This window comes from Podarcis bocagei, assembly GCF_964188305.1.
Source record: "Podarcis bocagei genome assembly, chromosome: 2".
Taxonomy (NCBI): Eukaryota; Metazoa; Chordata; class Lepidosauria; order Squamata; family Lacertidae; genus Podarcis; species Podarcis bocagei.
The window spans coordinates 62,725,194-62,741,028 of NC_138126.1; the positions used below are offsets into that span (position 1 = coordinate 62,725,194).

Genomic DNA, 15,835 nt, shown 5'->3' on the forward strand with positions numbered 1-15,835 from the left:
GTGCTCTGTGGGCAAGCAATGTGTGTGTGTGTGTGTGTGTGTGTGAGAGAGAGAGAGAGAGAGAGAGAGAGAGAGAGAGAGAGATGAATGGAAATTTGGGTTGGAAACACTCCTCTTGTGGGGTTGCCGCGCTCTCCCCACGCACACAGAACACGCACATTCCTAGGTCCCTGGAAACCTCTGCAAGCCTTTGCTCAGCAAACGTGTTCTGCTTGTGTGCATTTGCTGGGGAGACCAGCCAGCAAGCGGCGTGTGGGTGAGGTCGCGCGGGGCGGGGTCGCCGTCTCCCGATGTGCCCCATCCCCTCGCCCAGCTCAGTCCCCGAGGTGCTTACCGAGCCTCGCCTCGCATGCTAAGCAAGGCGGAGGAGGCAGCTGCTTCCCCATTGGCTGCCCCTGACCGCATGTGCCGGCCCCTCACCGTCTGAATGAGAGTGGGGAGGGGAGCAGCCAGTGCAGGCGGAGATCCCGGACGGGAAGAGCCACCGGCAGCCCCAGCGACAGCCAGGTAAGCCCGGGCGAGCTGCGTCTTGCGGGCGGCGGCCATTCCTAGAGCAGGGGTCATTCCGAAGCAGGGGTCTTTCTCCTGAGTTGCTGGTCGGCTAGGGGGCGCTCCGCTTGCGAGGAGCAAAGTAGAAGGGGCGCACCTTGTCTCTTCAGCGTCAGGGCTCCCTCCGTTTCTTCAAGTCAACGCTAGGGGACGCTGTGGCACAACGTTTCTGGGATGGGTGGGTGGGTGACATCTCCCTTTGGGGATCTACTTTGATGGTGGGCGCGGGGTGTCAGCGTTGTTTCCAGTGTCCTAATTTTGTGTTCCTTGCCATGCTGCGGTAGTTGGCTGCTTGAACCCCAATCCTAACCCTGTAGGCAGCATGATGAGGTCTGAAGGGAGTTGTAGCCCAAAACATCTGGAAGGCAGCAGGATGGTGAGTGCTGCTGCAGCCTGATAGGATGGGGAACCAGCGCTGCCACTTACTTATTTAATTTATTGAATTTATATACCACTCTTCATTCGAAAACCACAGGGCAGTTTACAACTTGCCCAGTTTGCGCTCTTTCTGCAGGAGACCTGGGGATCCCAGGCTGGAGGCAGCTGTGGAGGTGCGTGAGATGTCCTTAGTATGGAGATGCCTGTCCAAATCTTTTCGAACTGCAGAGTGCATGGGATTTGAAGCATATCTCCAGCCTTCTTGGAGCAAGAAGCACTTGGGCAAGGGAAGTTCCAAAATCCATATTCAGGTGCTTCCAGATAGGGGTTTAATTCGCAAATGGGTCACTGAGATATTGCAAACAGGTCACTGGCAACAAGATAAGGGTAGTAAAACAGAGGGAAAACACAGGCTGGTATTTTTATGCTCATGACGGGTCTATATGGACTCTGCAAAATAAAAATGAAAGAAATTGTATGCCTGATGAGCATTGACCCTACAGTAAGCATCTACCTGGAAGCATCAAAGGACACAACATTTACAAAATCCATATTAGGGCAATGCTCCATAAGGCTAAGAACAGGTAAGCAGAGACAAGGTCATAGGCAAAGAAGGCTGTTCAGCTTCCTCCTCGTCGTCCTTGAGCACTCTGAAAATGGAGACAGGGCAGGTAATTGTTCTGTTGCTGTTGCTGCTGCTGCTGCTGCTGCTGCTTTTTTAAACAAGGGGAAGGAGTGGTTTCTGTTGGCTGCTTGGTCTTGGGCTTTCTGTGACTTTTCCTTTGAGGACTTGGTATCAGGTGTGCTCCCCGCTCTGAACTGACAAACAGCCTTATTCGTTGGGTGAAGGGGGTAGAGAAGGCTGTGGTTTTCACTGTGACGGTGATGGGCAGAGTACAGAGTGGAAGACCATCCAAACAGCCGCATGTGCTTCTTTGCACTTCCATTCAAGTCGGGTCCCCCAACACCAATGTGCTCAGTGGGGAAGGGAGTGGAAGAAGGGAAGGGAAGTATCGGGACTGTTGCCTGGTATTTTACCCACCATACAACCCGTTGGCCATAGTCCAGCCCAAATTAAGTTCTCTTTTCCTCCCCCACACCTTCACTTCACTGGGAGATTTTTACATGCTTAGCTTTGCCATCAGAATCGGTGTAGTCAATAAAAGTATTTTTAAAAAACCAATGGGACATATACTAGCTTGGTCATTTTGGTTGCCCCTTTCTGCACCTCTTTCAGCTCTACAATTTTCCTTGGGAGGTAGGGTGACCAGAATTGCACAGGATATTTCCAAGCGCAGGCACAACATAGATTTGTATAATGGCATTATGATGTCAGTAAATTTTGATTTTTATTCCTTTCCTTGATGATCCTCAACACGGAATTTGCCTTATCCACAGCTGCTGCAATTTGACCGGTGCTTTTTGTTGAGCTGTTTATCTCAGCCCAGTGGTCTCTTTCCTTCTCAATCACTGTCAAGTAGTTTCCATGGCATAAAACAAATGAGAAGTTAGGATTTTTTCCCCTTATGCCCCAGTGTGCACCACTAGGCACTTATTAGCATTGAACCACTTTTGCCATTTTAATGCCCATTCAACTATTTGAAGAGATACCCTTGGAGTCCTTTGCTATCACCCCCCTTTTTTGTTGTTATTATTCTGGCCACCATTTATAATTTATTGCCATCAGCAAACTAGGCCACCACTTTGGTCACCTCTAACTCTAGGTCATTTATGAACAAGTGTAGAAGGGCTGGCCCCAATACAGATCCTGGAGAGGGGGGAGCCCCTGTTTACACCCCTCCTTTGCAAGGCCTGTCCATTTTATTGCCACTAGGAAACAGGGAATTTAGCCCTTATTTCCCTTGAGGTTAGTAGTACTATTAGCCATGACTACCCTCCTCATGTGTATCGCAGCCACAAGGAGCGAGAGGAAACTGGTGGTTTCTCAGATGATGTGCATCTTCCTTGCAGAAACTTCTGTCTGGCCAGAGAAGGATTTAAGAATTACCCACCAGGAAATAGCCATGGAGCTGAACTCAAAGGTACTGCATGGAAATACCTTACACTAAGGAGGCCGAAAGAGGGGAACCTTCCCACAACTGTCGCTCTCTTATTCCTGAAGACACTATAAATAAGCACCAGGGATCCTGTAACTCTCCAGATGTTGTTGACTAGAATTCCCATTCTCCTCAGCTAGTGCTGGTGGATGTCAATGGCCCCTGAAGGGCCACCATTTCCCCATCCCTGCTGCCGATGCTCGGCACCTCTGAGGAAGTGTCACAGGGTGTCACTCAGTGATGGCAACGATGCACAGAGTCCCTCCAAGCATGAAGGAGGTTGAGTGCCACCAAGTGTGTCGCACGTCTCTCTAATCCAGCAGAGAGTCACTGTGCTGTACAGAATGGCATCGTTGCATTAATGCAGTTTTGGATGGGGCTACAGCTCAGGGGAAGAGCCTCTTATTCACAGATCCCAGGTTTTAGTCTCAAGAGTCTGCCATATCTCAGATGTGGGGGTTGGGAAGGACCACTGCCTGGGACTTTTGTGAACCACTCTATAGTCAGTTTATAAACAATATGGGCTCCACCAGGAATAGCCAACATGGTGCCTTCAAGATGCTTTTGGACTACAATGCCCATCATCCCTGACCATTGGTTATGCTTCTTGGGGCAGATAGGAGTTGTAGTTCAATAACCCCTGGAGGGCACCACAAAGACAGACCAAGGAGGCAAATGTGTGCATTTTCTCCATGTACAGCCAGCCTCAAACAGAGTTGATCAGTGGAGATCCTAGACCTTTTTTTCCCAGCTTGCACTTAGCACCCATCAGTGAAAACACGCTGAGAGCTGAGCATGTTCTGTAATGTCAGGTGCGATCATGCCACTTACCTTGCAGGTCGTATCTTCTTCCTGCATCCACATTATACTGAAAGGCCAGTGCCAGGAGTCACCTTGCAGTAGGTGGGCTGTATACAGTGGTGTGACAGCTATGCAGCTTCCACTTGGAATGGGACAGCCCTGCTAGCCCCATTCACACCCAGGGGCGTCTTGCTCATAGAGGCAAGTGGCGTGGGGCCCCAGGGCGCCAAGTTCTGGAGGGCGCATGGGAAGAGGCGGAGGCTGGATGCGGTGCCTCCCGGCGTCAGCTCGCCACCCTTGTCCGCCTTGCTGAAGCAGCACTGTGTCTGGAGGCTCCGCCTCTTCCCCACCGGAGGAGCCGCCCTCCAGCCCTGTAAAGCTGCCAGCAGCGCCCTAAAAAGGTCAGCAACTCTGGGAAACGGGGGGGGGGCACCGGAGGGACCTTTGCACCACAGCGCCGGATATACTTAAGACGGCCCTGTTCACACCTGCTGGTGGTGGCATGGGAGATGCTTCTCTGTGCCTCAACCTTATGCCACTGTGGTTATGCATCTGCATGCAGCCAGTTGCATGGATCCATCCCAGCTCCCAGCCCAGTGATGAAAAGAGGGCTGATACCACTGTAGACTGCAGTGCCCTGGGGTTACATCTTGCAACCCAGAAGTGGTTCCTACACCACTTGCAGTGTATATGAATGGGATATCTATCATGAGCTTCCCTTCCTGAAGTGTCTGCAGGAAAACAGAGGTTATGAAAGATTCCAAGGGATAGAAATGGCTTAACGAAGGGCACATTTCCCCAACTGATGTGTACTTCCTGTGCTGCAGGAGCAATCCAGCTCCCCTCAGAAGCAGGGAGTGAAAGCTCGGTCCAAATCCACAGAGGAGATCCAGCCTGCCAAGAAGGTAACTGCTCCACCCCAGCTCCACTTGGGTGAAGAGTCCCCAATGTGTGGTCACATTCACAGATGGTCTGTTGGATGGCTTTGCTCTCCTATGTATTTGGTGGGAAGGGGTTCTCTGTGTTCTGTGTAATGTCAATAGATTGCAAACTACACTCTGGGCTTTGGAATAACCCAGGCCACTTGATTAAATTCTGTCCTGGCTCTCATTGCAGGCTTTCCACACTCCCCAGAAGTCCTTGCCCAACCAGATGGACGCAGTTGAGTCCAAGGTATGTTCACTGACATGTCAGGATCAGCTTGTCTCAACCAGACCAGAAGTCCATCGACAAAGAACAACTTATTTGCCTCTTCCAGAGGTCCCAAGCCATGATATCCTCCTGCTGCATTTTGGAATGTGACCCTGATGCAGATGAGGACGTTTGTTTTAGCTTAGCTCCCATGAGGGATTCCCCTTCCCCTCAAGCTGAGGATCTTTTGAGCACTCAGTGTGTTTCTTAAGAGGATGGGGACCCCAGGAGTGTGACTGGGAGAGGATGGGAGGAAGAAGTCTAGGCAGTTGTGGGGGAAACTGTGTTGCAGGTTCCCATGTTAGCAGAGGTTCCATGGAACCAAGGTGCCATACACAGGAAGAAACAGCCCATTTGCCTGGATGAACTTCACTGAAGGTGTGATCATAGAGATTCTCTCCCTGCCTCTGAATGTGTTCCATTCTGCTGCGCTCCTCAGGGTTCCTGTCCTGTCCCAGCACCCAATACTATTCCGCAGCAGGAGCAGCAGACCTGAGGAACAGGAGCTGCTAGACTGCTGGTTGCAAGGAGTGGAGTCGTGACCATTCCTTGTTCTGCTCCATGGCTTGGCCCTGTTGCTCAGTCTTCATGCCCTCGTGGATGTTGCTGTGGTCCTGTCTGTCCAGCTGTTGCTGTCTGACTGTCTGTCCTCTCTGTGGAATGAGATCTGGGTAAATAAAGTTAGTTGGAACATCTTTTACTCTGTCACGTTTATACAGGTGCCGTTTGTATCACCAGAGCCCTGAAGGGCGCAAGAGCAGAAATGGAGACCAAACTTGCTGAAAGACCTTGCTTCCCATGTGTTCTGTGCAGATGGATATCATGACATTGTCTCTGCAGAGAAACCTGCACAACTCTCTCTTAAGAAGACTAAGTTGAGGTGTTACTGGGCAGGTCATACAGAGATGCCCTTAGATTCTATCAGCATGCCAGATTTCTGGCCTGAGGACCTTCTTATGTGGCTCAGTTCTTGCCAAAGAATCTACCACCTCGATGAGAACAAGCTCTGGTTGATCTTTCTTTTGGTTTACTTGCTGGCAACTCCACTTCATGGGCAGTCAGGGCTCCTCATTTCATGTCTTTGTTATCTGTAAAATTGATTGAAAATCCAGAAGTCTTGTTCTCTTGTTGCAAGAGGCTCGTGTTCAGTCAATGCATGTGGGGCACCTACCTCCACTTGAAAGCCTCTTTGTATGCAGAAAGACTACACCTACCTTTCCATGTGTTGGGTGACTTCAGCAGACGTTGAAGGTGATACTATCCCATGAAAAGGCAGTGCCGCATGCCCTACCTTTACATATGAATCAGCCTTCAAACATCCTCCGTATGGCAAATACAAATGGAGAAACTTTCTCTGCGTAGGGTGGGACAAAAGGCTCTTGCTGGAGAGAAAAATACCAAAATGTTTTCAGGTAATTGAAAGTCGCAGACCACAAAAGAGAGATGATTCACCCTGCGCCCATAGAAATGTGTGTGTGTGTGTTTATGCAGCAAGTTCTGGCATAGTCTCCATCTCCCCTTGCAGAACCCCTTCACTTGGCATGCTGGGGAGGTGGGAGGCAATGCCTATTGGGCTGCAGCGTCAATGGAACGTCACACTGCATGCTGGGCAAGGACTTTGGCCTAGCACAGTCAATGAGTGATAGACCAGGGCAGAGGAAATTAATGATTGCGAGTCATTCTGAAGAGAGGATTGTTGAAGAGTTGGTGCATTTCAGATGCAGTTCTTTTGGCCATCCTCATTCCGCTGTTCTATAAAGTGCTCCATCCCACGCCAGATTCCTGACAACTCTGCAAACATAAATTACATTTAAATATTAGTGTGACGATCACTGTACTCCTTGGAAGTCAGACACGACTTATATAATTTTGGTTTGTGGTTATTCTATGGATGGTACATTGACTGTTGAAAACTCACAACATAAAGCGGACTGGGCTTGGAAGGATGCCACAAACCAATTATTCCTAACCAACACTTGTCTGGAGAGCCTGTCCTACCCATTGGGCACCGTTCCTTGCAAGGCATGCCTAGACTAACACCTGAAAGGGACGAGGGCACCATGGATACGGACCATACCAATCAGTGCCTACAAAGGGTTTTAAGTTTTCTTCTTAATCTAGTCATATGTAGGGCTGGCCCAAGAAATCTTGCTGCCTGAGACACAGGACATGATCCCTGGCAGTTAAGACTTGCTTTAACACGGATGATGGGAGAGCATCCTCCACCAGCCCTGAGGCAGCAGAAGGCTTCCAGGTCAGACGAGGCTAGCTTGGGGGACACAGGGAGAGGTGAATGAGGCAGCTGAATTAACCACAGTTTGACTAATAGGAGGAAGGGCTGTATTTATGTCATCGCTGTCTATCTTTTTACCAGTCTTTGCTAGAGATGACTTTCTGAAACTGCTTTCTTTTGTTTCTGATTTTGAATACAGCTGCATAGTTTGTCGATCCTGAAAGATAGGACTTTTCAAGGTTCTTTTCCTGCTCTTTTTCGGATGCTGCCTAGCACAATAAAGAAAGCAGAGAACCAAGATACCTTGCTAGGCACATCTGTATTGCATTTTAAAACAAACTAAACAGCTAAAACTGTATTTAAAATGCACACAGTCGCTTAGTTATCCTAGAGGTAGGAAGAAAGTATGTTGTAGATTGTGTATGAAGGTCACAAAGCCATGCTACATTTGAATTAGAGGAACCAAGAAATAATGTGTAAAAGCAAAATAAATAAAAGCCAAAGCGCAGCACAGTAAACCCACAACTTATGCAGGGTTTACATTCCAGGGATCACACCGAAAGACAAAATTGTGTACTGTATAGGCAAAGCACATTGGATTTGGATTGCCAAAGCACATTTTGGATTTGGATTTTTCCCCCAGACGCCTGACCCTTTAATTTTTAAAATAATTTTTATTTTTGCCAAGCGCCTAAAGCTGAATTCACACAAGTTAAATGTGCATAGGTTGCTAGCTTTACTGAATCACTAACTGTATATCAAGTGGCAATTTGATTGAGATTTCTAAGGCTCTGTTTCATCCAATGGACCCTTCAAAGTGTCTTTCATTAAAATCATAATAAATTGCCATTGATAAAAGATAATAAAATATTTGTCGAAAGAGGGTGGCATATAACTTGAGTATCATATGCCCATGTGATCAGTGTTCCTTTTCTAGTTTGCTTAGTAAAAAAAAAAAAAGCATTGTTTCTTCCCACCCTTTATTTTAGCTGGAATATCGACAATATTTCACCTAAACCTCTACAGGAAATCTATATTTATGCAGAGATGGAGCTGTTTTGGGCCCTTGCTATATGCCAGAAACATGCATCTGCACACAAGATAACTATATACACGGGGAAGAGTCAGGCCTGGACTTTAGTTTAATTTGAAACTTGGTTAGTCAGAAACTCCTCCCCCGCCCCCTGCACCGCCCAGCTGTATCCTCTTGGCTGGTCAAGACTCTAGATCCTTTCAGGTGGGTGGGAAATTGGCTGCCAGGCCATGAAGAACAAGTAATGATAAATAGCAGGAAGGTTGATGTGAAGGAACTGTGGTTGAGGTGACTTGGGTTTAACCCCTTGGTGGCTATGCTGAGAGAGTATCCTAGGCAGGAAACACTAGGGTTGCCAGACGACCAGGAGGTAAAACACAGAATTAGAGCTCAGCGCTGCCCTGTTTGTGGACCGAGAAATTCTCCAACAATTTCTTAGGGGTGAGGACTCACCATTCGCAGGGGCAGGATCACAGCTGTGGACTGTCTTTCTAACCATTTTCCGTCACCCACTGCCATTGTAAATGGCAGCAGCAGTAATGGTGTGGGCAGCTTGCCCACAATTTTGCGTCTTCCACAATGCCAGAGTTAGTGGAGTGTTTTTGCGGCGGGTGGATAATATCCAGGGAAAATTCTGCAAAGTAGCCTTTTTCTAGGATGAAACAAAAAAACTTCAAAACCCACCCTCAGAAATTTTCTCAGAAATTTCAAGTCAGCCTTATGACACAATAGCCCGGGTAGGTCTGTATGCATATTCTTGTTTTTTGCTTTCTGGCCAGCTGTCTGGAAAACAAAGGGAAAGGTCATTTTCTTCCCACTTCAGCATTTTCTTTTTCAAGCTGTACACCATAAGTGAATAGCCTGTGCCCCAGGGCCTGGCAAAAGCTCCACCAGGATCTGCTCCTAGGTCTGACAGACAGACAGACAGACAGACAAACAAACTACTGTGCTCCAGTCTTAGATCTCCAAAAATGGTGAGCTACACAACCCTGGGCATGCCAGAAAGCAGTATCCAAATCCTACCCAGGCCTCAGAGATTTATTTATTTTAATTTTAAGAGTTGGCAGTTCTAAGACAAATGTACACAATGATGCTGTTGGATTAGAAGATACAAAAGATCCCTCCTGCGGTCAAGAGTTGCCACCAGCCCATTTTTTAACTGGCCCCTCCACCCGTGCTGTAACAACAGCCAAGTATGCAAAACTTAATTAGGTGAAGCTTTTCATTCTCGCCATTCACCTCCTTGTCAGAAAAGGCTTCCCCTACTACATTTCTGCAGATGGTGACAGCAGTCACGAAATTAAAAGACACCTGCTCCTTGGGAGAAAGGCGATGGCAAACCTAGACAGCATCTTAAAAAGCAGAGACATCACCTTGCCAACAAAGGTCCGTATAGTTAAAGCCATGGTTTTCCCAGTAGTGATGTATGGAAGTGAGAGCTGGACCATCAAGAAGGCTGATCGCCGAAGAATTGATGCTTTTGAATTATGGTGCTGGAGGAGACTCTTGAGAGTCCCATGGACTGCAAGAAGATCAAACGTATCCATTCTTTTTTTATATAATAATATTTATTAGTTTTCCAACAAATTGAACACAACATTACAAAAAACTACAAAAGAAAAAACATGCAATAATACAATACAATACAAAAAAGAAAAAAGGAAAAAAGGAGGAAAAAAACTACAAAACACTAACATACAACTAACAAAACACAGCAAAAACCATTTAAAACACATTCCAATTTCAATATCTTATCTTTCTTTCACTAATTTCCACGACCTCCTCGCACCTCCCTTTTTGTATTCCACTTCTATTGATTGTTTCAGCAATTCCTTTCCATCTTCCTCTGTTTTCTATCCTGTAATTGTCTTAACACATTCTAACCTTATTTTTCCCTTTAATACTCTAATAATCTATTTATACTTAATTCCTTATAACATTTCTACTAAGCCCATATAACTTCATTCCAACATCTTTCTAACATTCATTAATCAAACGTATCCATTCTTAAGGAAATCAGCCCTGAGTGCTCACTGGAAGGACAGATTGTGAAGCTGAGGCTCCAATACTTTGGCCACCTCATGAGAAGAGAAGACTCCCTAGAAAAGACCCTGATGTTGGGAAAGATGGAGGGCACAAGGAGAAGGGGATGGCAGAGGACGAGATGGTTGGACAGTGTTCTTGAAGCAAACATGAGTCTGACCAAACTGCGGGAGGCAGTGGAAGACAGGAGTGCCTGGCGTGCTCTGGTCCATGGGGTCACGAAGAGTCGGACACGACTAAATGACTAAACAACAACTACATTTCTGGGCATTCCCGAGTACTTTTGAGGACTCGGGAGTAATATGCTGGTTCTACATTCACTGGGCAAAACATCTACACTACAGCAGAGACTCGTACTCTATGTCAGGTATAGCCAATGTGGTGCCTCCAGATGTGATCAGACTCCATCTCACCTCAGCCCCAGCCAACGTGGTTACTGGTCAAGGAGGATGGGGGCTGAAGTCCAGTGTCATCTGGAGGGCAAATGCATTGGTTATCCCTGCTCTACAGCTTCTCTGGACTAACCATTAATCTAGTTTAGTCAGATAGAAGTCCTGGGATCTAAGAATTTACCAAGCCTTGGAAAATACAGTGAGTAAATAATAGGGTGGACAAGAAAGAGGCTGGATATCACAAAAAGAACTCCGCTGGATTAGACCAACAGCCTGTCTAGTTCAGTATCCTGTTTCTTGCAGCAGCCAGTCAATTGCCACCAGGAAATCCACAAGCAGGATGTGGAGCTAACTATTCTCCTTTCTTCTTTTGTTTCCAGTATGTGGTATTCAAGAGATACACTGCCTCTGGACAGGGAAGTTCCATTTAGCCATCATGGTTAAAACCTATTCTCCATTGGTTTGTCCAAGACCCTTTAAAGCCACTTAAGCCAGCGGAAATTGCCATATCTTCAAGGGTAGTCCCATGTAGAATACACTATAGCAATCTAACCAGGAAGTTACCAAAGCATGAATTACTGTGGCTAAGCTACCTGGTCCACGAATTGATGTAGCTGCCTGTAGCTGGAAATAGGTATTCCATGCTGCTGATGCCACTTAGACATCAGTTGAGAATGCTGGATCAAGGAGCACTCCTAGCTACAAGCCTGCTCCTTCAAGGGGAATGCAGTCCCATCTAGAACAGGCCATCTACTCAGTTCCTAGACACAGGAACCACCAACCCACAAAGCACCATCTTATCAGGATTCAGCTCATTTCTCTGTATAGAAAACTGGTCCAGCACTTGCACAGCCTCACCTGCTTCAGGTGACAAGGAGCAGCAGAGTTGGCGTCACCTGCACATTGATGCCAATGTGCCTCCAGTCCCCTTATGATCACTCCCAGTGGCTTCATATAGAAATGAATGAGGATGGAAACTTATGGGATCCCAGTGAATTTCATGAATTAATTACGCATTGTGTGAAGAAGCACCTTCTATTGCCTTTTCTGAATCTATTAAAGAAGGAAAGGAGGGAGGGCATAAGATAAGTGATGAAGAAACAATGACAACATCGACTGCCAATCAACATATCTAATTAGATTATGGGAGAGGGACAGCGCTCCAACTCCATCATTTAGCTGTCCCTTTCTGTCCTTTCCTAGCTCTGTGATATCCATTTGCATCCTGGGGGTGGGATATGATGCTTTTTGACCCAGTACGAGATAAACAAGACCCAGCACTGAACCAGTCTCTCTCTCCTCCCCCTCCCGCCACGACCACCATTGCCTCATGTGAAGTTGATGCTTTCGTTGAGTTGTCCATCACCACGTCAGGATCTCTTTCCTGCTTAGTCGTTGCCAGTTCAGACCCACCAGGGTAGCATTAGGGTGGCCAAATGCAGAAGAGCAGAGGGCTCCTGTGCTTCAACAACTGTGTAGCAGGGGGGATTTCAGTAGCAAGGACAGCAACTTCTGTAGGCTACACCTGCCAAAACTCCCTCTTCTACACAACTATTGAAAGTGCAGGAGCGCCTCCTCCATTGCACCCTACTTAGTTCAAGCTTGTTGGCTGACTGCTGCTCCATTCATGTGACAATGGCAGCGTCCCTCCTTTAAAAGTAGGTGAGGGACAAAATCTGGACAGGAGGGTGGATCCAGAGGCCACTTTGGCAGGTAGGTGGGGCCACTTATATTCCTGGTTTGATTTCAAACCACACAGGCAAAGGTAGCAGGGCTGGCAGATTAAAATCAAAGCATGAAGGCTAATGATACATTTCACTGTGGGGCTTAGCTGATTATCACCCACAGCAAGCCCTCCTTTGGGCAGGGATTGGTTGCACTGCAGAATTCCCAGAAACTCAGTAGTGTACCTGGTCCCTACTGGGCTGCCTGTCAGCACTCGCCTGCAAAATTAGCACTCCTCCTGAGGCTACTTGTTCTTGACCTCCACCCTAAAGTTCTTACAGCAGTGACAGGGAACATGTGGCACTCCAGATGCTGTAAGACTGCAGCTTCCATCAGTCCCAGCCAACATGGCCAGTGGTCTGGGATTATGGGTGCTATAGACCAAGGATACACAATCCCCATCCCTGTCTTATATGGTGGCCTCGCTTATGTCTGAAAACTTTCGCAGATGTAGGTAGCCAGGAAACCGGAAGGTTAGGAAATGGATTACTGTTGCCTTTGCCTTGTGGATAGATGACGTCTCTCTTCTCCTTGCCCAATGAGGTGGAACTGATGTTGCAGCTCTTGTACTTGTTGTTCAGGAAAGCCTGTGCTGTGCAAACAAGGCAAGTGTTACTCCTGTCAGCACAAACTAATTTTGCGTGGCCCAGAGATTAAAAGATAAACATCCTTCCCCACCCTATGTTGGTTTAGCTTTCAAGGGCTGCAGGCAGGTGTTACCTGCCACCTTGATACATTGGTTACCTGGGTAAGTTCCCAGCCAGGATTAGTCTGGAATGTTCCGCTTTATTCTTTCCACTCCCATAGGCAAGGGGTTAGTATAAATATGAGTCTGCCTTTACTATAATAGTCCATCTATTACAGTCCTGTGACTTTCGGCTCTTTCGTAAACAGAATTTTGGCTTGGGAATTTCGTAGCTGTTCCCATGTCCATGCACATTCAACCCATCTATACTTGCAGTGCTACACAAAACACATAAGACCCTTAGTGAACACCCCTCCCGCTCTCATTTCCATATGTAAACACACACACACACACACACACATGATCCCCATCCCCATACCGTTATTTTCTTTCATTGACATCATTGCTTTAATGCTATAAACAAGCCTTTCAGGTCTGCAAGGATGTTAATGACATATTTTGATGGTATCAGGATGCCTGCCTTAAATGGTTGGTCAGATGCAGGTGCTAGCTAGGCTGTACTATGGTCACCTTTTCTGTCCAGTCTGGGCCGCCATTTTTTCCTGGCCCAGTAGATGGTCCATAGCAGGGGTGGGGGTCTTTTTTCAGCCCGAGGGCCCCATTTCCTTCTGGGCAAAACCTTCTGGGGGCCACATGCCAGTCATAGAAGGGCCAGATGCAGAAGTGGGCAGAGCAACAAATGTAAATTTTACCTTTGTCCAATAGGATAGTTTCTGAACACATTCAGTCAAGCAAGAGGTGCAGTGAAGAGTCCAAGAACATATTCCTGTCAGACAAAAACACTCAGGGTGCAATGCAAGGTCAGCGAGGGGTGTGGCCTCGGAAGAGAGGTGGTGGCTGGGGAGAGTTCAGAGGGCAAATAGCAAGGCCAGTCATGAGGTTCCCCAGTCCTGGTCCCTGTATACCTCATGGCCCATTTATGAAGCCCCAATAAAAGGGTCTGGGTTTTATTTTCATTTTATGTGCAGCACCTAGTTTTTGCATCATTGGTATTATTGAGGATGATCAGTCTGATGCTACAGGGCATATTGTTCCCTGGTTGGGTACTGATACTGGGAGTGAGGTCTATGTGCAGTTCAGCTAAACTTAATAACACCATGAGATTGAGGCTGTGTCAGAATTGTCATTGAAACCTACCAAGTACTCCCTTCATCCCTTCATTGAGTGTAGGGTGGCAACGTGTTGGGCCCGGAAGCTTTTATGTGAAAAGAAAAGCTCCAATAAGTAATCCAATAAAAATAGGAAGTGACTCAGCCCAATTATGATCTTGCTAGGAGCCGCAGATCATATGTTGCATACTTTTAAAACACATTCCCTCCTCCCCCCGAAAATTCTGGGAACTATAGCTCAGTCAGAGATAAACTGCAATTCTCCCAGGATTATTTGGGGAGGGGGTGAGAAAAGATGAATTAAATGTATGGTTTGCATGCAGCCTCAGCCAGAATTTGCTAGCAAATACGATGCCAAGTAGACAATTCCTCTCTTTTTTATCCTCCCCCCCAAAAAACAATACAAAAATATAACAAAACTCTCACATAGTTTCGTGTGGAAAAAAATATAAATGAAACTCCAGTCCAAGAAAAAATCTTTACAAAGAAAGAACAGTTGTTACTATGCAACCCACAGATCTGAAAATACTTTTTGGACTGTTCTGTTATATTCAGTTCTATTTGTAAAAGCAATAAATCTCAACTAGTCAGCAGCAAACATGTATTTCCATTTCTTCCCTTTGGCCACGCATAACTTTTGTGTAAGTTTCTCAATAAGGGCAATTTCCCAGACCTCGTTACGCCACCTAGCCAAGCTAATACCCTTTAGATCCTTCCAGAACCTGATAATAATAGCTCTTGCCACTACAAGTAAATATCCAATTAAATTCTTATTTTGTCATTCCAGATTTTCTCCCATGAACAAATTTAGTAATGCTAGCTCTAGGGTTTCCTTGAGTTGTTGCCCTGTTATGTTCAGGATTTCTTGTGTGTGTGGTGGGCGGGGCGGTCCCAAAATTTAATAACTTTACCACACTTCCATCAGGCCATTCCTTTGTAATGGTGTAGGGGTATAGGTAATAAGATTGCCAGTTCCTGATCCAAACAGAGCTCCTTGTGGTTATGATGTTCTTTTCCTGTCTTTTCTGGGCTGGGCTGGGCTGGGCTAGAGAGTACTTCAGTGGGTGAGGTAACTGTGGGATAACCAGCCTCATAGAACCAACATGCTTAAGTCTAATTGATGCATGAAGGGGTTAACACCATAGAGTAAGCTGTCCTGCCAGGCTTAGCTAAGTCACTCCCCTCACCTTGGAGGAAGGTTATCAAGCCTATTGTTCCCCTTCAGTAAGCTTGTTGTTCTTGGTTAGTTGCATGGCTCTCACAAGCCGTTCTTAAGTTCCTATACCAATAATGTAGGAACTTTCACTACTTTGTAACCGCTACGTTTTACTGCCTGTGCAACCTATTCTGAAGCACATGAATCTGACCTTTGGAGAGTTTGTAAATTAAACCTTTTGTAAGGCTTCTACGTTAACCCTTGTTTTAACTTACCTCACGTGTGGTATTTTTCTATGCTGGGGGAGAGGGAAGCTCTGGAAGGAACTTTACCTTGATGCATATTTTGTGATTTTAAATCTCTGCTGGGGTTCTCTCACCAATGAGTACTTACCCCAAACCTGGATCTTGGCATCCAGGGAATTTTCCTTTCTATATCATTTTTCTTTTGAACCAACAGTAA

General features: G+C 46.5%; 1 long non-coding RNA gene across 1 annotated transcript; it reads left to right on the top strand.

The window, feature by feature from the left end:
• The first annotated feature begins 823 nt into the window (after window positions 1–823).
• On the top strand, window positions 824–5,463 carry LOC308582522. Its single transcript, XR_014005730.1, has 4 exons — window positions 824–925; window positions 2,899–2,969; window positions 4,902–4,958; window positions 5,416–5,463. It is a non-coding gene; the product is annotated as an uncharacterized lncRNA (long non-coding RNA).
• The last annotated feature ends 10,372 nt before the right edge of the window (window positions 5,464–15,835 follow it).